The sequence below is a fragment of the Octopus bimaculoides genome, chromosome 7, assembly GCF_046866305.1.
Source record: "Octopus bimaculoides isolate indiv1 chromosome 7, ASM4686630v1, whole genome shotgun sequence".
NCBI lineage: Eukaryota > Metazoa > Mollusca > Cephalopoda > Octopoda > Octopodidae > Octopus > Octopus bimaculoides.
The window spans coordinates 26,826,259-26,850,146 of NC_142934.1; positions in this window are offsets into that span (position 1 = coordinate 26,826,259).

Consider the following 23,888-nt stretch of genomic DNA (forward strand, 5'->3'; position numbering starts at 1 on the left):
GACGTGTTCTGTTAGAAATAGCAGTCAAATGTCCTCCCTCGATTCATATTGGATCATCTTAGAAATAGGAACTCGTGAAATAGCATTGTCCAAGGTAAACTCTGCTTGCTGAAAAGGCTCTGCTTGATCCCTGCCCTCCTGGGGCTAAGCGACAACAACCTTTCTAATATAAATACGTGGTGACAGACACTACTTCTGTCACTCCCTCCCTCTCTCTCACCCTCTCTTTCTCTCTCTCTCTCTCTCTCTCTCCTCTTTCTTTGTTTGTGTTATACATTCGCTGTCTCAGTTTCTGTCTTTGTCTGTCTGTGTGCCTGGCTGCCTGCCTGCCTGTCTGTCTGCCTGTCTGTCTGTCTGTCTGTCTTCTCTCTGGCTGTCTCTGTCAGTCTCTGTCAGTCTCTCTCTCTCTCTCTCATACACACATACACAAAGTCTTTTCTTTTCTCTAAAATATTACTGTATGCCAGACTGTTTCTGTGTCTGATTACTGCTCTCTCTCTTACTTTCTCACTCACTCTCTCTTTCTCACTCACTCTCTCTTTCTCACTCTCTCTCTCTCTTTCTAACTCTCTCTCTCTTTCTCACTCTCACTTTCTCACTCTCTCTCTCTTTCTCACTCTCTCTCACTCTCTCTCTTTCTCACTCTCTTTCTTTCTCTCTCTTTCTCCCCCTCTTTTTTTCTCGTTCTCTTTCTTTTCTCCCTCTCTCTTTCACACACACACAGGCATGAACGCACGCATATATGAACGCGCGCACACACACACACACACAGGCATGAACGCACACACACACACACTCCGAGCTGGTCAAACATCTTACTGATCAGCTTGCCCGAGCTGGTAATATTCACTTGAGCAAAACAGCTTTGATCAATGTAGATCGGTGCTTTCCAGCCACAGAACCTCGGCTGGGAAGCGCAAGTATTTTCACGAGGATTAGTCAGAAACATACCAATTGTATGCAAATTAATGAAAAATATGTTAGTTAACGATATGCTAATTATATGATAATATATTTTTGGATAATTTTTCTGCTTAATTCTCTATCAGTAAATTTTATTATGTTGTTGGCACTCCGTCGCTTACGACGTCGAGGGTTCCAGTTGATCCGATCAACGGAACAGCCTGCTCGTGAAATTAACGTGCAAGTGGCTGAGCATTCCACAGACACGTGTACCCTTAACGTAGTTCTCGGGGATATTCAGCGTGACACAGTGTGACAAGGCTGGCCCTTTCAAATACAGGTACAACAGAAACAGGAAGAAAGAGTGAGAGAAAGATTTGGTTAAAGAATAAAGCAGGGTTCACCACCATCCCCTGCCGGAGCCTTGTGGAACTTTAGGTGTTTTCGCTCAATAAACACTCACAACGCCCGGTCTGGGAATCGAAACCGCGATCCTATGACCGCGAGTCCGCTGCCCTAACCACTGGGCCATTGCGCCTCCAAAAATTTTATTATAGACGTACGGCATAGTAAGGCATCTACTAAGGAGAGAAATGACCCTTAAATGGGGAATTATAGAGGAATTAGATCTAAACGAGGTCTTGATGGAGACGAAATTTCATAAATTTTGTTTGAGGGATCTGTTAGACATAGCAGTGAAAAATCTCTCAAATACAGTTTCATGATTTATTTCATCTTTCTTGAAATTTAGCTTCATTGAAAGAGAAAGAAAGGGTTTGTTTGTTTAAAGATAAAAACATTTTATTTGGTTCTCACTCGCATAGTTCTGGGTTCAGTCTCATTGCGTGGCATCTTAGACAAGTGTCTTCTACTATAGGCCGGGTTGACCAAAGCCTCGTGAATGGATTTAGTTGACAGAAACTGAAAGAAACCCGCCCGTTCTCTGTGTGTGTGTGTGTGTGCGCGCGCGCGTTGCCCTAACTCTTCGAAACGCTTACTTTTAGAATGGTGGCAGCTGATGAAGGAAATGTTCTCTATGTGGCCTGTGTGTTTTCTGTACTCTGTTTATCTTTTTGCCCACGTTTTTTGCAACGTCCTGTTCCCAGATATGCATCTATATATACATGTAGATGTAGGTATGTACATACATGTACGTATATATGTATATACTCATTTATTATTTGTATTATATATATATATATATATATATATATATATATATATATATATATATATATATATATATATATATATATATATATATATATATACATATATATATATCGGATCATTAGTAATATATTTAACAGAAAGGTGTTTCTCTGTATGTCTTCTTACGCATGCCCAGTGATACACATTAACCAGTCATAGCGTTTTCCAGATCGGAGTACATGTTTATGCGCATGCGCGAAGACAATAAATATCGTCAACGCTATTTGAAATTTCTACTTCGCTAGTCAATCGTACGATCTATTCATGCAATTTGATTTGCTTTGGTGATAGAAGACATCTAAAAATATTCATTGCCTAGTGTTTACTCTCTGTTTCTTTAATACTAATAATATATTGTCTTTATTGTTCCTCCGTTGAAAGGATTCTTTTTATTAAAGCTTTTGTTTAGTTGTGTGTTCGTAACGAATTGACGAACGTATGCAAATCGAAACCAAATATAGACAAACACATTAAAGTGAAAAGAATTTGCGTCTTACTTGCGTTTCGCCTCAAATAATCGTAAGTAATAATTAAATGTAAATTAAATATACACCATTTTATGAGAAACAAACATTAATATGTTTATTAGTTAATGTTATAAAGTTTAATAAAGGTCACAAATTTTACCCTCCCCCAATTTTAAATTTTGAATATTTTCATCTATCTATCTATCTATCTATCTATCTATCTATCTACATACATACATCGCTTTATGTATATGCTTATTGATTTTAAAATTTTGAAACGTGGTTTCTTACATATTCGGAATCTCTGTCATCGAAAACCTTATGAATCCTCTGAAAAGAAAAAAATCAGAAAGGTCTGGGGGAAGGAGAGGTTGAGGTGGGGATTTTAAATTTGGAAAAAGTTGTTTAAAAAAAAATCCGTAAAATGTTCCAAATTTTATATTTGGGAAGGGGGGAGGGTGTGTGTGTGTGTGTGTGTGTGTGTGTGTGTGTGTGTGAAATTTTAAAAGGTGTTTTTTTTTTTTTTTTTACACATTCGTAATCTCCGACATCTAAAACGTAGGAATCCGAAAGGTTTTTTTTTTAAATGCATTTTTCCAGGAAAAGTGCGATTCTGCATTAGCCCCAATTTTTTGATATACATAAGACAACAGTTTTTTTAATGTTGAAGTTGATCTGATATGTATTTCATCCACGAAACCCTGGGTTGCTATTTTTCACAAAGGTTTTTGTGGTTTCTTTACATTATGTGTGTGTGTGAAAAAAAAAAAAAGAAGTTCGTTTTTTGTGTTTTGTTTATGTTCCCGTTCATTTTTTGTCCACGTTTTTGGGACGTCCTGTACCCGGATATGCATCTATATATACATGTAGATGTAGGTATGTACATATATGTATGTATATATGCATATGCTCACATATCATTTGTATTATTATATTATCGAACGCCACGCGTCCATTTGCAAGTAAGTTTTAACTTTATATATTACTGACGCGCACTCTATCTATCTATCTATCTACCTATCTATCTATCTATCTATCTATCTATCTATCTATCTATCTATCTATCTATCTTCTTAACTACCTTCCCCTCTCGTTCTGCTTCCTTCTGTTGTCCTTGCTTCTCCCCTTCACTGCTATATCACTCTCTTACTCTTCCTCCCTGTCTCTCGTCGCTCACCTATGTTCAACTTCCTCCCTTTTCCTCTCTCTACCAATCCTCGTTGATCACACGTGACCTGTGGTCACCTCTTCCTTTCTCCATTCAGCCAGCATAAAAGCAACACGAACTGCTATCTCTCTCTACTCAAGTTCGTCACATCACAACGTTCAGTATCTCATCTCGTTCGGCTTAACGGCCCTCAATGTTTGTTTTCCGTGTTTAGTTTTCCTTGTCTTGGTTTCTGTTTGCCATTTTGGAATCCTCCGCATAGCAGGTTTTATTTAATTTGCTTTGCGGGAAGAGCTATTCTAAGAGCGCGTTCTGCCTCATCTTCGAAACGCCTAGTTTAGAATAGAGGCAGCTGATGAAGGAAAAGTTCCATATGTGGCTTGTCTGTTTTCTTATGTGTTCATTCTGTTGTATGTAAAAACAGTTTGTTTTTTGTGTATTGTTTATGTTTCCGGTCCTTTTTTTCCACGTTTTTTAACGTCCTGTACCCGGATATACATCTATATATACATGTAGATGTAGGTATGTACATATATGTATGTATATATGCATATGCTCACATATCATTTGTATTATATATATATATAGCAATTTCAGCTTTGAAGATATTTGTTAGCCATTCAAGGAAAACAAAAAGCGTTAGATTCACTTCAATATTTAATTTTCAAAGATAATTACAGCGTGGAAGATGTTTGTAAGTTATGTAAGAACATGCAAAAAAACAAAACATTAGATTCGCTTCAACATTTAAATTTAATTTGTGTCAAAATATTTTCGTCGCTCTGCAATGGCGACCTGTTCACTGACAACACTTCGTGCTGCATCTGCATCTGCAGATGCAGACACAGCTCAAAGTTTTCTCAGTGAACAAGTCGCGATTGTAAAGCGACGAAAATATTTCGACACAAATTAAATTTAAATGTTGAAGTGAATCTAACGGTTTTTAGCGTGTTCTTAAATGGCTTACAATCATCTTCCACGCTGATATTATGGAGAAGAATGTTTTGAGAGAGGTTACAGGGTACATGTGGACTATAGAGTATCAAAAGCGTGGACTACCTCATTGTCATATGTTGTTCATATTAAAAAAAGATCCAGAACATTATGATAAATTTGTTTATCCAGAACTTCCAAATCAACAAACACAACCAATTCTGTTTCAACATGTAACCAAAAGCATGCTACATAATCCATGTGGAAGAGATAAGCCAAATGCAACATGTATGGTTGATGGGAAATGTAAAAACATTTCCCTAAAGGTTTCCGGGAAAATACATTACACAGTTATAATGGCTATTCACTTTACTGACGTCGACAAAGTCTAATGTTGAATTAGCAAACGTTCAGTTGTACCATATTCCTCCTTCTTTTTAGTCAAATATGAAGGTAATTGTAATGTAGAGATATGTGCATCTGTAAAATCAGTTAAATATATTAGCAAATATATTCATAAAAGTCATGATCGGGTGACAGTCAATGTTAATCGACAAAACAATGCACAACAAACATACAAAGATGAAATTATATCAATGGCCGCTATGTATCCTCATCAGATGCAGTCTAGAGGATTCTAGGGTTCAAATTACAGGTTCATATCCTGCAGTCCGACAGCTTACAGTTCATTTACCCCAACAGCAATACATTTACTTTAATGACGATGATGATATTGAACATGTTATCCATACACATGACAGGCTCACTCTCACTGAATAGATGTGAGTTAACCGGGAATTACTAGCTTACTCATTTGCACGTACATTACACTATACTGATTTCCCTGAATTTTACACAGGGAATAATAGTGAAAAGATCTGGCATCTCAGAAAGAATAATACACACTCAATTGGGCATATCTACTTTGTTTCACCAAAGGAACAAGAGCGATTCTATCTGAGAGCTTCACTATATCATATTCCCGGAGTTACATCATTTGAAGATATGAGCTATATCATTTGATGCAGTAGTTTGCCAGAGGCTGCCATGAAACTGGGTTTAGCACATGATGGTCGTGAATACTATCGGACTATGGAATTTGCAAATATTTCAGCTACTCCATATCAGATGCGAAGACCTTTCTGCTCCATTCTTAATTACTACATTCTATATGTATACTTATGTATATATGTTACACAAATATATGATACAATGTAAAATACGCTTTCTTAAAGATAGCGTTTTTGCACTAGTATATATATATATATATATATATATATATATATATATATATATATATATATATATATATATATATATATATATATATATATATATATATATGTATATATATATATATATATATATATATATATATATATATATCGTTTGTTTGTTTGTTTGTGTATGTATGCGGATGTGTGTGGAAGTATAGATATGAATATACCCCCCACACATAGGTATCAATTTTCTGGGCCCGACCGTCCAACGTCCTACAACGTTGTCGGTCGGCATGGATCTGCCTTTGCAGCTGTCGAGCTGTATTCTTCTTCCTATTCTTTCACAGTAGTGCTGACCAGGTCTATGGGCTTGTCGTCCGACACTATGACGGTGATATCATCTGCATATGCCGACACAACTTTCCCATGTCCTAGTTCACGCGAGATGCCTCTCAACGTCTCCAGTTTCAGAAGTAATGACTCGAGAGTCAGTACATATAGAAAAGACGAGAGTGGGTACCCTTGACGGATCGAACGAACGATGTTGAATAGTTCGGATAGGTGACCATTCACTCGGACTACCGAGCAGATGTCGCTGTACATGGCAGCGATCCATCCACGGAAAACCGGACTGAAACCGGCTGCTGTGAGAACAGCAGTCAGATATTGATGGTAAACTTTATCAGAGGCTTTTGACTGATCTAAATTGATGCCAGGTTTCTTAACTATCCACAATGTAGCGCATGAGGTGGAGGTTGAAGTGGATGGACCTTTTTGGGACGGCGTATCTTTGTGCGTCTCCAACCAGTTTCTCGACGACTGGCGCCAGTGTCTTCACTAATACCTTGGCCAAAATTTTCATGTCTGCATTAAGCAGAGTGATGGGCCTGAAATTATCTAATACCCCCCCCCCCCGACCGTTTGTATCCTTTCTCATGTGTAGCTCTGATCCTCGACTCACAGATTTGGGAATTCTCTCATTCTGTTTCCAGTTGCAGTAGATATCTGCCAAGAGGACTGCAAACAAGTCTAGCATACTAGAATAAAGCTCGTAGGGCAGACCATCCAAGCCCGGCGATTTGCACCCCGCGCAGCCCATTATCTCGTCCCGTATTTCCTAAATTGTTATCGGCTTTTCGCAACACTACGCACCTCTTGCTGAGAGTTGTGGCTGGCCATCGAGGTAGGCAGTGAAATCCATTCTGCGATCTGGCCCACCGTTCGTCACAAACAACTCGGCAAAATGTTGTTGAAAAGCCGCATACATCTGCTCCAGCACGTTCACTGTGCGCCCATTTTGGTCCACAAAAGACCGAATGGTGTTTTTGTTGCCATTTTGCACCGCGGCCACCCGGGCCCATCGAGCAGCTTTGCTTTCCTCTTGTCTCCAATGCAAACCTTCGTGCTTGGCGTTGAAGTGTCGATCGCGGGTCAACTTTACTGCCAGCACGTCAGTTGCAATGCCTTTCCTAAGCGCCTCTTCTATTCTATTTCTTTCTACAGCTAAGACTTTGCTAAATCTAATAGATTCTATTTTGATGGCCTATTTTTAGGTTATACCACCATTTATTGTTGACAATTGCCCTCGTCAAAGCTTTCTGAACTAGCTTTTTAATCTGGTCTCTGTAAGCGTAGCATGCGGGGAGTGACGTGTTCAGCTTCCAGCAGCTGGGTCCCTGTCTACATATGCTAAGTCAACATTACAGGTCATTAATCTGTTATCTATGTAGCCGACAATTTGAAATTGTGGACAACTAAATCTATCCCTATCTACAGACATGCAAAATACTCTATCTAGATACGATCTAGATGTTCCGATGCAGTTTGCCCATGTCCACATTGGCACATTCAGGAAATCCAGTCGGTACCTGTCAGACAGTTGAAAGTGTCTGAGCAGGTTTGCGAGGCTTTTGCAACCCACTTTCCTATCGGCTAGCTCCATACAATCATCAAATTGTGCATCTAAATGGCGTTGAAATCGCCTACTAACACTAAAGGTAGGGACGTACCCAAGAAGACCTCCAGGTGCCAGAAGTATTCCGGCTGTCCTGCACCTGTCGGTACATAAATAGCCACTAGTCTGAAGGCCCCCACCGTTACTGCCTTTCACGTCGAAGACCACCAGCTTACCTTCTGGGTCCAAGAAGATTGACCTTATTTTGAGATCCAGACTGTTCCGAAACAATACTGAGGTACCCTACCGCCCATTTCCCGCCGACACGGAGTTGCGTAAATCTCGTAGTTATCGAAATTGGGCATGAAAGCTCACGGCTCGGTTAGTTTGGATTCAGTAATGGTTATTGCATCTATTCCTCGTGACCTGAGGTCATTGAGTATTTTGAGTATGAGCATTTGAGTGGCTGGTAAGGAGAAAAAAGGAGAGGACTACTTACCGTTAGCACTCTGGGGTGGGAGTGGGGCAGATGTCCCACTCCTCAAGTAGAGTGTGGTGATCTCCATGAAGAAGGATTTATAGAGACTAAGGACACTTTCGTGTTGAAGCCTCCAACCACCAGTGGAAATTTGGATTTTATGTTGCTGTATATATGTTGCGATATTCGAAGTATCTGTATGTTTGGTGGCGGTGTGTTATCCGTGGGGAAAACAAAGTCAGTCATTTTGATGTCTGCATTTTTCTTTACGTATCATAGTAAGTTCCTGTTGTCTGCGTTTATGGTGGTGAGTTTTGTGGTGTTTTTTTTATTTTCGTTTACTTTTTGCGTTGACCTTGTGCCTTGTACTGTTGGCTGTGTCTGTGGTGTTGGTGAAGGTGTTGGAAGCGTGGGTGTTGGTGTGTTGTTGTTGTTTTCGGGTGATTTTGATTGTTTTTTTGGGGGGTACTGCTTGTTTATTTGTTGGTGTACTGATATGCCTTTTTCTTAGTCTTTTAGGTGTGACGTCTCTCTACTCAATTCTGTCGGCCTCTCCGCACAACATGTCTGAGTGGTCAGTCAGGAAGGAGTAGTTCCAATGGGTCAAAATTTGCTGATGTTTTTTTATTCCTCTGGCAAGAGCTGTGTTGTTGGTGTATTTGTAGACGCTGTGGTGGTGGTGGTGGCGTTGTTGTCTCTCATGTAGCTGTTGATGGTAGTGATGTTTTTGCTGGAGCTCTCTCTGCTTTACTTTCTTGGGATTTCTTCTCTTCTTGGGGTTGCTTGTATTGTTGGGGTTGCTTCTGTAGTTGGGGTTATTTCAGTTGTTGTGGTGTAGGCGGTGATTGTATCAAGGGGGTAGTGCCCTCCTGTTTTAGTTGTGAGCAGAAGGTTTTCAGATGGTTATTCTGTCCGCATTGAAAGCACCTTGGCCTTCTGCCCTCAACAGTGACGTTCAGCATAGTGCCATCTGGAAGGCTGAGTTGGTCAGGAATTTGTTCCACAACGCCTTGGTTTATTTGGACCATTATTTGCAATTCGTGAACAGTCCAGTTGTTTTTTCCTTGTCTTTCGACTTGGATGATTTTGATTTTGTCCTCCAAGTCGAGAAGGACAGTTGCGCAAATATAACTTCAATTGTGCCATATTTCTTATCCCTCGCAAGATAAGTTAGGTCTTTCCAAATGGGTTGCATGCATTTTTCAACTGCTTGCTTTGTGGTAGTTTCTATACATTTGATATAGTTTATTTTATACTATGGTACGTTTGTTTGTTTTCTTTATAATATCTGGTGGTGTGCTTTTCGAAACACATCTTTCGCTTTTTCTTTTTAAAATGTTTCTACAGTCTTTGAGAGACTCTACAGAAACGTTTATAAATACATTGTTTGGTTTTGCTATTGAAGCAAAACCTCGGCTGTTTAATGCATTGGGGTTTCGTTGTTGTTGGGTGTTCATTGTGTTAGTGTTAGTGGTAGTAGTGGGAGGGTTTGGATTCACAGGTGTTGCGACGCTAGCAGCATCCATTAGCTGAATTTCTTTACTCTTTTCCTCTTATTTCTCTCGTTTCTTTTTCCTTCTGTTGCTCAGCGTTGCACGTGATAGCAAGACTTAGGTTGTCCCTCCCTCTGCCTTTTAAGGCGCCGAGTGGGCGGAGACAATTAATTTTTACAATTTTTTGGCTGTCTTCCGAAGTCAAAAAGAAAGGATGAGCTGACACTCTTCTCCAAGGACATTTTTACAAACCTTAAAAGTTTAAAAACTGTAAAAAATGGAGATTTTAAATTGAAAATTCGCCCCAAAAGGGGGAAAAGTCCCGCCTAATCGCTCAGCTCAGCAAGAGCCCAGTCGGCCTGACCACAGAAATAATGTCGTAATAATTTTCAGATATAACAATATTATCTGTAAAAATTGCACAAAAACTTACAGCTCTTTGAAATCCACGAGCAGAGTCCTCTATAACAATAATGATAATCCTAATAATAATAGACATAATAATAATAATAATAATAATAATAATAATAATAATAATAATAATAATAATAATAATAATAATAATAATAATAATAAGAAGAAGAAGAAGAAGAAGAAGAAGAAGAAGAAGAAAAAGAATAGTAATAATGTTTGCTTATCGACCCATTATGCCCGTTTGATTTCAGGATCGTAAAGAGAAAGAAAAACAAAGAAAATATAATCCTTAAAAAATTTGAAATAGAAACAATTTGGAGCATGCGAAAAGTAAAGGTTTTGCTTATAATAATTAGTACGTTGGGAACAGTAAGTCAAGATATAGACAAATGACTGAAGGAGATTGAAATGGCATGCCCGGTAGAGCTCCTACAGAAAGTTTGCTTCTTAGGGACAGCAAGGAGATTATCAGGAGAATTCTATGCACTTGAAAGACAGCCGAAATCGTGTGGATACTTAAGGTTACAGGTAGTAACCCGCTACCCTCATAAATCATAGCAGGAATATGACCAAACCTGAGCTTTGTTTCCATAATAATAATAATAATAATAATAATAATGATAATAATAATAATAATAGTAATAATAATAGTAAATCCCCAAACAATCAACTACTACCTCTTCATGGATGATTCGAAACTGTATGGCAAAGATGAGACACAAGTGAGTTCCTTGGTGAACACGGTTCACTGTTGTAGTACTGATATTAGAATGGAATTTGGACTCGAGAAGTGCGGAGTAATCTACCTAAAAAGAGGCAAGGTACAATCCGTAGCAGGGATAGAATTAAAGAATAGAGACATGATTAAGCAATTTGAAATTGAAGGATACAAATACCTTGGTGTACTAGAGTGCAACGAGATAATAGAAAACGAAATGAAAGAGCGACTAAGGATGGGGTATTTCCGAAGACTGAGGTTGGTACTGCGCTCAAAATTGACTGGATGGAATAAAATCCAAGCAGTTAATACGTGGGCGATAGCATCACTTCGGTATGGAGCGGAAATTACAAAATGGCAAAAGAGAGAAATGAGGAAAATGGATACCAAAACCAGAAAAATGTTGACGGTACACGGAGCCTTCCACTCTCAGAGTGACACTCATAGGCTGTACTTGTCCAGAAGAAAGGGTGGGAGAGGTTTGATCAGTTGTGCTTTTACATTTCTTAACATTGTATGGCCTGAATAGCAAGGAGAGTATTAAAACAAGTATTTGAGATAATTCTGTTTTGGAACAGTGGACCCTGAAACACACATAATGAGAGAAATAGCATGTAAATGTTGTGCTGAAAAACTCTGTTGGATAGAAAAAAAATAATGAAGGTGGCCGTGAGACACGATTCTACATCTCTTGTAGACATGACAGGCGTTCTTCCACTGGACATTCTACTACGGACAGACTTCGACATTTTCTATCCAAAAGGGTTTTTAACTCAATGTTTACATGCTAGTTTAGCTTTAAGTGTGCTTCGAGATCTAGTTCTCGGGAAAATTCTTATGAAGTCAAGTAGTTGAGAGTTTATTGATCGAGTAGTGAGATATCAAGAACAGGTCTTTTTGTTTTTGTTTTTATGAAATACAGAATGCTATCCAAGGTTAACAAACATTTAATAATAATAATGTTTTGTCTTGGTATAAAAGATGGGCTACAGCAAATATTCTGCTCAATATCACAGATTTGTTTGTCAGTTGCTTGACCTTCGCCAGTTGAGCATGTCCCTTATTGGCTGACGATATGTATATCTCTGATCACGAGCAGAAGTAACGGGAAAGCATCATGGCCATGTGTCGAGGAGAATTTTTTGGGGTTTGAGTAATTCACCTGTGGAAACATGGATGTTTCTTTCAACATCCTTAAACAACTTTATTCAGGGACCTTTTGTGCGGGATGGGCTACACAACATGAAGAAAATTCTAACTGGGCCCCACCTGCAAGGTCATGCGCTGTTGGCTTTGATATGAGATCACCATATACATTGCTATTATTGTGCTTGTTCATGTAAATATATCAATGCTTACATATTTGTGTGGCTCATTATCCGTCTGTTGTTTTTTCTGATATTAATCTCACCGAGATGGGCTTCTAAAAGTCATTAAAAATTTAAATGACAATTTTAGTGGCGGAAATTTCTGTTCAAAACTGACCTCAATGCACTCTTTTATAAAGTTATAGTTTGCGAACTCGATACGTTAAATCTCTAGCTAGCGAGAAGTGAATCCTTGCCATTACAGTTGAAGCCGATTAGCGTCTTTTTCTAGATTTGATGAAATATTTATCAGTAATCTTGTGAAAGTAAATGTAGCTGATAGTTTTATAAGCAGTTTCTTACTGGTTTTGTCATTCCTAGATTTTGATTCAGCCATTTACGATTTATAATTTATGTGATTAACGTTACCTCTTTAAAAGTGAAGAGAAACCAGACGACATATTATGGCTTCGACTTTGATCACATTTTTGAGAGTGTAAAGAAATCCAAACAGAATTTATATGACTGAAAAACCCTTGAACATAGGTAAACGAAAAAAAAAAAAATAATGAACAACAGCAAGCAAACTAAATACCAACAAAATAACCCGAACCACCTTCCAGACATTGTTTATAATAATCAAAAGTTGATTATCTCTTTTGATGAAGTATTTCAATGCCTGACAACATTCATCGGGGATTTTAGCAAAGTATGTGATTTCATTCAAAAAATTTTGTCTGATTGTATTTTATCATTAATATAAACGTAAGAATTAGACATTATTTCAGAATAAATCAGAAATAATGTGGAGAAGTGAAGGTTTGATATTGTGAGATGGAGCCGTTCGCTGAAAGAAAACTTGAATCACAGTGAAAAATTCTCCATATTGAGAACAATGATAGCAAGATGGCTCTGTGAAAAGAAAGTTATTCGAGTTGGTGATATTGATACGCATTTTTATCAAGTGATATCAATTGTGTAATGAATACCGGTAGCTACTTTGACTGAGAACGAACTCAAATATATTTGCTAATATGTGTATATCGATGTTTTTCGCGTTTCATTGTGAATGCGTGTGTGCTGGCGCCCCTTCTGTCTCTGCATGTGTGTGTGTGTGTACACATTTCTGAATATGTATGTGAATTGAAGTAATTGGAATTATAAACTTAGGGTAGATTTACTACATCATTTCACTGGCTTTGGTCTGATGGAAACAGGGATAATTACACCAACATCTACACCAGTTATAGCAGTTACAATTACAACATCAATAAAAAAAGGAAAAGACAAAATGAAAGACAGCAGCAGTAGCAGCAGCAGCAACGACCTCAATATTCATCCTTTCAAACAAAATCTATATATAAATATAAAAAAATGCGAATTAAAAGGTGTGTGTGTGTGTGTGTATGTGCGCACGCGCGCGTTGATATTCCAATGATAGAGGATAATATATATATACGGAGAGAAAGCGGGCAAAAAGAGAGAATAAGAGAAAGAAATAGAGAGTATGGGGAGAAGAAATTGTTAAGTCAAACAGAAAACAATTGCTGTCAGCTAATTTTCGCGCTCTTAAAGTATTTGTCGATGTACAGTTGAATTCTTGTCATAATGGGTTCTTGGAGATTCAAGTAGATACCTCGTTATATTGGTAATTTGGCAGTCTCCACAGTAATCATTGCCAGCGAGAAAATATGAAGTGATAAGCTGCCTGAGTTGTGGGTCGGGTGGTAATGTTATAGTGTAAGCTTGTGTTGTGAGTTAGGGATTGTGGTGCTAGGCTGTGTTACGAGTTAGAGGATGTGGTGTAAAAGGGTTTAAATTAGGGGTTAGGCGTTGTGGTCTAAGTTTGTGTTGTGAGTCGGCAGTTGTGGTATGAATCTGCGCATTAGGTTGTTTGTTGTAAGTAATGGTTTCAAACTTTGACTCAAGACAAGCAATTTCGGGGGAAGAGCTAAATCGATTACATCGACCCCAATACTCAACTGGTACTTAATTTATCAACCCTGAAGGGATGAAAGGCAAAGTCGACCTCGATGGAATTTGAACTCTGAACGTAAAGCCGGACAAAATGTCGCTAACGATTCTGCCAGCTCGCCGCCTTGGTTGTGGTTAATGATAGTTACTGATGTTTAGTACCCAACTATTCTTCGATGAAGTAAATCAATGACTATGATCAAATACATTCCAGCCGTAAGTATTCTTTTATTCTTTTATTTGTTTCACTCATTTGACTGCGGCCATACTGGAGCACCGCCTTGAAAGATTTTAGTCGAGCAAATCGACTCCAGGGCTTATTTTTTAAGCCTGGTACTTATTCTATCGGGTCTCTTTTGCCGAACCGCTAGCTGCAAATACACCAACACCGGTTGTCAAATGGTGAAGGGGAACAAATACAGGCACAAAGACACACACAGATATATACATATATATACGATGGTCTTCTTCCAGTTTGGTTGGTCCGTGGCTTTAGTAGAGTACACTTGCCCAAGGTGCCACGGAGTTGGACTGAACTCAGAACCATGTGGTTGAGAAGCAAGCTTCTAATCACACAGCTACGCTTGTGCGTATCTACATTTTTTTCTGGTATAGTCTATCAAACATTGCCTTATCCATATATATTCTTCTCTCTCGTTTTTTGTGGAGGAGTGTAATATGATGGAGATCTTGCTGCTATTTCTGGCATGTCCAGTGACCGTGTTGAGGCTACATTGCAAGTTCGTTACAGTAGTCATACAATGGAATGTTGTTGGAGGGATGCCATATTATGAGAAGTTGACTGGATTGTTAAAACTGCGCGTAATGGAATAGCAGTTGCAATGTTTTGGGTTTGTGCTAATCTTGGGATGAAGGAATAGGTAGTCATGAAGTTGTTTAATTAGGGCAGTATCGGTTGATGTAAGGAAGAAGCGGTGAAAATAACGTGGAGTCTTTGTAAACTTGGGGATGTGCTGTAGTAACTTTGGTATTGTGTTTTGTTCTGACTGTGGTGTTGTGACCGTGGTGCTGTGACTGAAGTGCTGTGATTGTTGTGTTGGGACAATGTTCTTGGAAGTGAGACGTTGTGATGGTGATATTATGACTTTGATGTTGTAGCTGTGGTGAGGTTGTGACTGGGTTGTACTGTGGTATTGTGACTGAGGAGTTGTGACTGTAGTGTTGCGAATGGTGTTGTGACTCTGCTGTTGCATCTGTAATGTTGTGACTGAGGTGTTGTGTCCGAGGTGTGGTGAACAAGGTTACTAAACAACAGCCGAACTTACAAGTTTGCTTCGTTTGTAGGTACTTTGACAAGTTCTTTGTTTAAATTGTTCGGTTGTGCTAAACTGTTAGATACCGTAAAATATGTTGAAGTGATACGGTTAATGAATGTAAGAGATTAGTTAGAAAGGTGGGTAGATGAAAGAGAAGGGAAGTGAGATCAGTAGAAAAATAGTACGCAGCATTTAGTTTGGCCCTGTTCTTAAATTCTAGTTTATATTGTTCTTTGATTCGCGGATTACCGATATAAAGTGAAGTTCGATATTTAATAAACTGACCTGAAAAACTTAGATTAATCGATATTATCGTTACAGGTAGTAGACAAAAACTCCCGCTAAAGAAACAGCTAGAAAAGAAGACATCAGCAATATCATTTTGGAAAATAAAGACAATGCAGTTAGAAAATGATCTTCTCTTTTAACACCAACTAGTGAAACTGGTGGGCATCAGTGAAGGATATTCATGTCAAGTGACTAGACTTGAATGTAATCAAGTATTAATAGAAAAAGGTGACATTCATTATGCATATCAATGATAGGGCGGAAGAAGATACCTCGGGTTACGGTGAAGGTTAAGGTTTCACACACACACACACACACACGCACACACACAAACGCACACACACACACATACACATATATACACATGAATATATATATATATATATATATATATATATATATATATATATATATATATATATATATATATATATATATGTATATATATATATATATATATACATGGATGCATATATATGTATACACACACACACACACACACACACACACACATACACACACACACACACACACACACACACACACACACATATATATTTTTTATTTTATCTATGCGCCCTTTTAAAGTCTAGGCAGGCTCTTGGGCACGGTTTCCCGGTTTCTATGGCGTATATGTTCCCCCCAGCTGGACGGGACGCCAGCTTTACTCAAGAAACAGGAAGAAATAGTGAGAGAAAGTTGGGGCGTCATTGATTGGTTGAAATTACCGAAATACGACAACTTTAACACGAAATAACTTCGAAAATAAAGAATTTTCTTAAAAACGCCAAGAGTAAATGATGTTTAAATGACACATTCTACCACTATACTAAATTTGAAAGTGTTTAGTTACAAAAAATTATTTTTTCTATGTGCTGGCCAAAAGGAAAAGATCCAAAGTCTTCTTTAATCATTTCACCACCGGAGAAGATTGAAAGAAGTCCTTTCTGCAATATAGACACATATTTATCTGAGTTTATGTTTCTCTCACACTCCACCAGTTCGATCAACCATTCTCCAAATTGCTCCCCCAGACCATCACAGAATAGCTGCCATGTTTCATTGTTGGTTTTAATCTTTTCACATCAAATTCTTGATCACAGAGTCTCCAAACTTACAATCGACTACTGTCAGGAAATACAGCAAACCTGGATGCATTAGAGAACATAGCAGTGTCCCAAAATGCTAGTGACCTCTCCACCATCTCACTGGCCCAATATTTTCTCCGCTTGATGTTAGCTGGTCGAAGAAATATCTTTCTTCTGGCTGCTCTACCATAGTAACCAAGTTTGTGGAGATACCTGGCAGCTGTTCTGGGACTGACATAGACTTACTCTGCTATGCCAGAGGCCTTGCAACGAGGATTACCCTCTACACTTCTCTTAGTAAAGAGAAGGGTCCTGTCAGAGGGCCCTGGTTGATCTGGGTGAGGCGATGTGGACTCCTTCCCCTCTTTGGTGAATTGCACAATCACTCTATTAACTGTAGAAAGCGGGGTCCCAAGGCTTTCTGCGATTTTACGCTGACTGTTTCCACCTTCAGAATGACCCATAATACGGGCTCTTTGAAATTCAGACAGTTCTAAGGATTCTTTTGTATATGGTATGATTAAACTGACACGTATAGGACCTGAAACATAAAAATATCAATTATTAAAGATATAAACCGTTACAAGTTAGGAAAAAATATAAAACGATGTCTTATGGGTGTATATTTACTTCTGTCATGTCTGTATATATGTTTATGTTTATGAATGTGTGATGTCATGTCTGTATATATGTTTATGTTTATGAATGTATGTGATGTCTTTGTAGATGCTCGTGTTTATGGGTATAAACAATCGAAACTAATTACGTTATTAGAAATATTGGCAAACTGTGACATCTATATTGAATGACCACCAGCTTTGTGACATCAACAACACTGATTCTTTATTACAATGTACATCTGGTGGTCTGTAATTCCTATAATCCTGATAATCCTAACGACTTTTATTCTATTAAGCTATATTTACCATTTTTCAAACTTACTATTTGTTTTTTTATATATATATAATTACTTCTACGTCTTCCTTCTCAAGTTATGTCATTTATGACTGTCTCTTAAAATCCTCACCTGTCTCGAGTTTCTCTACGCAGGATTTTCTCTTATCACTTTGTGCTTCTCTCTCCCTCTTTCTCCCTCGCTCTCACACGTAGATTTACTATATCCATTTTCTGATATTCTATTTGGTTCATTTACAATCTATACAAACATGTGTATAAACCAGTGGTTCTCAACCGGACTTCACATGACCCTTGGGGGTCCATTTACGATTTTGTTGTTAAAATTTATCTGCGATAAATTGATTATACTTCTACAATACACAAAATATTTTAACAATTCTTTTATACAATTCTTAATAATATCTAATTATAAAAATATAATAGGATTTTTAAACATCAAAAGGGGTTCAACCGAGTAAAATAGAAACTAAAGGGATCCATAAAAAAAAAATGGTTGAGAACCACGCGTAAAAGAAGAAGCGTTTCATATTCACATTTGGTATCATGTCACCTACGGATTTTAATGAACGTTTTCCCGTCAACTCCTACACCTCCTCTTAGTTCATTAAGCTATTTTTTTTACCCTTCAACTCCTCTCTATGTTTTTTGACTATTTTTCACTTTATCCACATACGATAAAGTGGAAAATAGTCGAAAAATCTACACCATGTGTTAACGAATCAAAAATGTGTAATAGCCTCGGAAAGCAATTAGCATATATGCACATTATAATGTGTGTATGTATGTGCGTGTGTGCGTGTGCGTGTGTGTGTGTACTGTACCGTGATGGCGAGAGATAGATATTATTTAATAAATAATATATATTTTTGTGTGTTACTATCAGTTTCATGTGATGAAAGCATATCAGACAGTATATTTTAACACGTCTGATGTCTCAGCATAATCTTCAGGCACTGCCCACATGGCATAACAAACTAAAAATGGGGCGATGGGATGAGGAAAAAAGCGATAAAAGGTGAGAAAGAAGTAGATATAAAAGGTGGAAGCTCGAGGAACCCCACCGTTCACAATATCCCTGCACACCTAGTTCAAGTACTTTCTCCAGTTCTTGCTCTTCGACTCACAGGTTTACACTTAGAGAGGTACCATCCACTCTTGTCATTTTCGTACTTTCACCCACCTTTCAATAAATTCACTTGAAGACAGGACCTGCCTTTCCTAAAGGAAGGAGGCTTGGTAATCCTCATTATGGACTCGGCCTCAGACAGATCCATCCCTAACGTGACAGCAGTTGTTCGACATAACTCCACAAGTCAGCAATGCTCGGACACTGAACGAATGCATGCAGGATAGTTTCGTCGCTCTGCGTGCACATCTGACAAACCCGTCTGACAAACCCGTCTGACAACCAAAATCTTAAACTCCGTGTTTAGTAGAGTTATGAGCCGAAAATTTCGTAGCATGTCCTCATTGTCGGCGTCCTTTCTCAGCAGCGCCACCACATCCTGGCTAACAGAACTAAAACAATTCTATCGTTCGGCTGTCAATTACAGTAGACGTCTGTCAAGAGGCCGTTAAACAAATCTGGCATAAACTCATAGAATTCATAGATCAGACCATCCAAACGAAGCGATTTGCGACTTGTGCAATAGCCCATCGCCTCTCGTATTTCAGCAGCCTTTATCGGTCTTCGCAGAACCTCGCTTCCGCTGGCGAGAACAGCGATAAGCCGCCCAGGTACAAACTGGACGCTACCGTCATCGACCCATCACTCTCCTAAAACAGCCGAAAAAAGTAGTACTCGAAGGTCACACACATCTGCTCGGAACCGAGTAGCACACGCCCGTCCCGATCCGTAAAAAACCTGATCGTGGTCTTGTTACCATGGCGCGTATCCACCGTTCTCATCGAACGACTTTAGTTCCTTCCTGTTTGAGTGCACGGCCCCTAACTCTGACAACGTAGCCTTGGTGTTTCGCCTCAAAGTAATGGCTAAGAGCCATTCTCCCGCTAACATATCAGTCGCGATGCCTTTGTTAATCGCCTCTTCTAGTTTGCTAACTAGTTCGCACTCTAATCTATTTCTTTCTATTGCTCACACTTTGCTGAACGCTGTTGATTCCACTCTAATCGCCCTTTTCAGGGCGATCTACCACTGGCCGTTGACGATTGCTTCCGTCAACTACCACTGAACTAGTTCAATAATCTTGTCCCTGTAGTCTTTGCGTGCCGAAAAGGACATGTTCAACTTCCAGTAACCAGATCCTGCCTATGGGCCCTATCTAAATCTACTGTGCAGATCCCAAGTTTGTGGTCTGTGTAGCCGACCAATTTGAATTGTGGACAATCTAGAATATCCCTATCCGTTGACCAAACAAAAACTATATTTAAATACGATTTATTGACCTGTTATGCTCCATTCATGTCTACACAGGCACATGATGGAAATCCAGTCGATACCTGTCAGATAGCTGGAAGTTTCTGAGCAGGCTTTCGAAGCTTTTTCGTCGTCTCTGCCATGTACTAGCCCCGCACAGTCCTTCTCTATATCAGAAATACTATTCCAGTCTCCCATTTGTATCAAAGTGCAAGACGTTCCCAGGAATGTTTCTAGACGCCTGAAGAAATTTGTCCTTCCGGCCCTTACTAGGGGATAAACGGCCACCTTCGCTGCCATTCATGTCCAGGACCATCACCTTACCGTCCTGGTCCAAGTACGTTGCTTGTACTTGGAAATCTTCTGGAGGCCATGAGTGAGAGAACTAAAATGAAACAGAGTGGGAGTAAAACGTTAGCTTTAAATTCTAAGAAGGACAATTAGGAACAATTTTAACATGTTGATAAATAATGATAAAACAAGGAAATCTTTGTGGAACTCTTAATTTTACTACGAATACTGCGATATAAATTTGATCACAAGTCTGCCCCAGCACTGCTGGCCTGCGGCTATGCAATGATATCACCGGCAAAGTGCACTGTTGTCGTAAGGCGTAGATCACAATTTAAGAGATGTTGTGCACTTAACATTACTGTTGGTCCCTGTAGATAATATTTCGGCTGTTTCGTTGAATCTAACACCGTATCTGACTAGATTTTCATTAACTCGGGAAATAAATGTGTTTTGCAACAACGCCAACCACAACGACAACTATGCTAACAATAAAATGAAGACAAGCAACAACAGTAAAAACAGCAACATGGCAAAGTTTGAGGTCGTAATGGAATAATGCAACAAAATGTATATTAAATTAGACCAAACTTACATATGTAAATATCGTAAGGCGGTTGGCATTATTTTATTGCCTTTGAAGTTGTGGACAAATACATTTACTATAACAGCGATCATGACTGAAGTCTTCACAGTAAACAGGAGCTGTTAAATTAATGCTTAGGTTATGTGTCTGGCTCACACATAAAGGTTACGAATTGGCAGAGTTGTTAGATTATCGAACTAAAATACTCACACTATTTGTTTCAAGCCTCCGAGTTCCGATCCCATCGGCGTTAGTTTTGCATTTTATCTTTTTTAGAGTCGATTAAAAATGAACCAGTCCAGGGATGTGGATTAGCGAACCTATTTGAATGTCGGACCAGATGCTTTGCGGTTTTCGTTTCGACTCTTTGCCGAGGTCAATTTTACAAATCGTAGCTATATTTTGTGATCAAAACTTTAAAAAAAACCCTCTGTTAATAAGCTCTAAAGTTTCCTGCTTAAAGCACTTTCTAAACAGCTCATATTTATTTGTCTGCGGGTTTGGTGAGAAAGTTTACCTAAGGTAAAAAAAGACAAAAACCAAACCTATATTAAAGGGAATCTGTTATGAAATAAAACCTGTCAGAAATGGCTTAAAGCCCTCGAATCACAGTGTTTTGTTTTAAAATTTTGATATCGCACATACACACACACACACACACACACACACACACACACACACACACACACACACAAACACACACACACACACAAACATGCACACACACACACAAACACACACACACACACACACACAAATTAGTTACAATTTATAAACATTTGGTTATTAATGAAGAAAAGAAAAACCTGCAGAAAAGTCATTCTTTTCTGTATATAAAATTTGAGTTGAAGAAAAAGAACAATAGAACTATATTTCGCAATCAACAGACATACTTGTCCAATCCCAGGCAAAAACCAAAATGATAAATTTCCCCATTGCGACTTCATAGCAAAATCCATATCTGGACTCAAATTACATTCACGCATCCATCGCAAACAGATGCAGCGTCTCAGTTTTTTTCTTACTTTCTTTCTATTGCTCTCTTTAAGCCCTCTTCTTCAAAAACTCATACGCCGAGACCGACGGGAGCGATCATCATATATATATATATATATATATATACACACGCACACACTTTTCCGATAATTCTGCTGGTAATCCGAACCTGTATATCCTCTTGAATTATCTGCTGTTGGAATATATTTTGAAATATATAAAAGTTAAAAGGAAAACACTTATCTTTATCTTTGTGTTTCTTATTTTATAGCTCTGTGCAAAAAGACTGTTTCAAGCTCACGACTTTTCTCTTTATTTTTGGCTCTGTTAGGGTTCTCCAAACGACTTAAACTTCAAACAAATGACGCCATCCTGAGAACTTGTCCTCCAGAAATTCAGTTGTTGTTCAAAGTAACTTTCAAGTTTCTTTTTAAAAACGATGCATATGTGTATGTATATAACATGAATACGGAACATTTGTTGGTTGATTGCGACACAAACCAGTACGTTTTATTGGCGATGGTGATGGTAACGTTGGTGCTGTTACTCCATAATGAGTCAAATTTACTGAAATAGATTTATAACTAATGGTTTTAAAGAAAACCTTCATTAGAAATACCTAATATTGGTTCCGGAATTTTCTTTTTTTACTGCGATGTTTGTATGTATGTGATGTATATGTGCGTGTGTGTATGTGTATGTGATGTATATGTGATGTATATCTGTGTATGTGATGCATGTGTGTGTGTGTGTGTGTGTGTGTGTGTGTGTGTGTGTGTGTGTGTGTGTGTGTGTGTGCTGGAACAAATCGATTATATAAAACTCTTGCTTTCTGATTGCAACGTTAACCCACAAAGAGATTTTTGAGTAAACATTAAACTTTCGGATCTTAGCCAACCAAAGCAGAATTGTAGTCAAGGTTACAAAGAACTGACCTTCTTCATTGGATTAACACAAACAATGGACAATAACAGCAGGAGCAACAATAACAACAACAACGACAACAACAGTGACAAGAACAAGAACGAGAGCAACAACAACTAAGACCCAAACCATCATGACTTACGCGATGGCAACGGAACGGCAGACGCCAAACTTTCGTCTGGAACGATGTAACCAATTTTAAGAACGCAGAGACTTATTTTTGGCGCTGTGTATACATACATATCTCTGTGCGTACGTGCGTGTGTGTTGTGTGTATGTGTGCGTGCATGTGTGAGATATTGTTATGTAACTATTCTCTCTTTCTGTGCGTATGCATATGTATGCGCGCGTGTATATGTTTCATATATGCGTATGTATAGGAACATATATATACGCATATATACATGCATATTATATATATATGCATGCATATATAATCGCTTGCATCGGATCACACACACACACACACACACACACACACACACACACACACACACACACACACACATACACACACACACACACGTACACACGCACACGCACACGCACACACACACAAATCTCTCTCACTCTCTGTACATATACATAGATACATATAATTGTTAAACAAGACAGCAAACATTAAGACAAGATAAACATCTCTAGTCGTATACAATATCATTATAGGAAGAAATTCAAAGTCTTACAGCTGTCTTTGGGATATCCCCGAGTATGGGATATTCCGTCATCAGAGACAAATAGGGAAAAATAGGGAAAATGAAAATGGCATATATTAATGAGATGACAACATAGAGGAAGGGAGTAAAAGAATAAGGAATTGGAAAGAAAGAAGAAAAAAGAAGCATAAAAGTTCATAGTTCAACTTTCCAAAGCTATTGAAACCAGACCATGAGTCCTTAGGTGTAATCCTACGTAGATCCATGAGCGTTAGTCCTAAGGGGCAATCCTGCGTATACCCATAT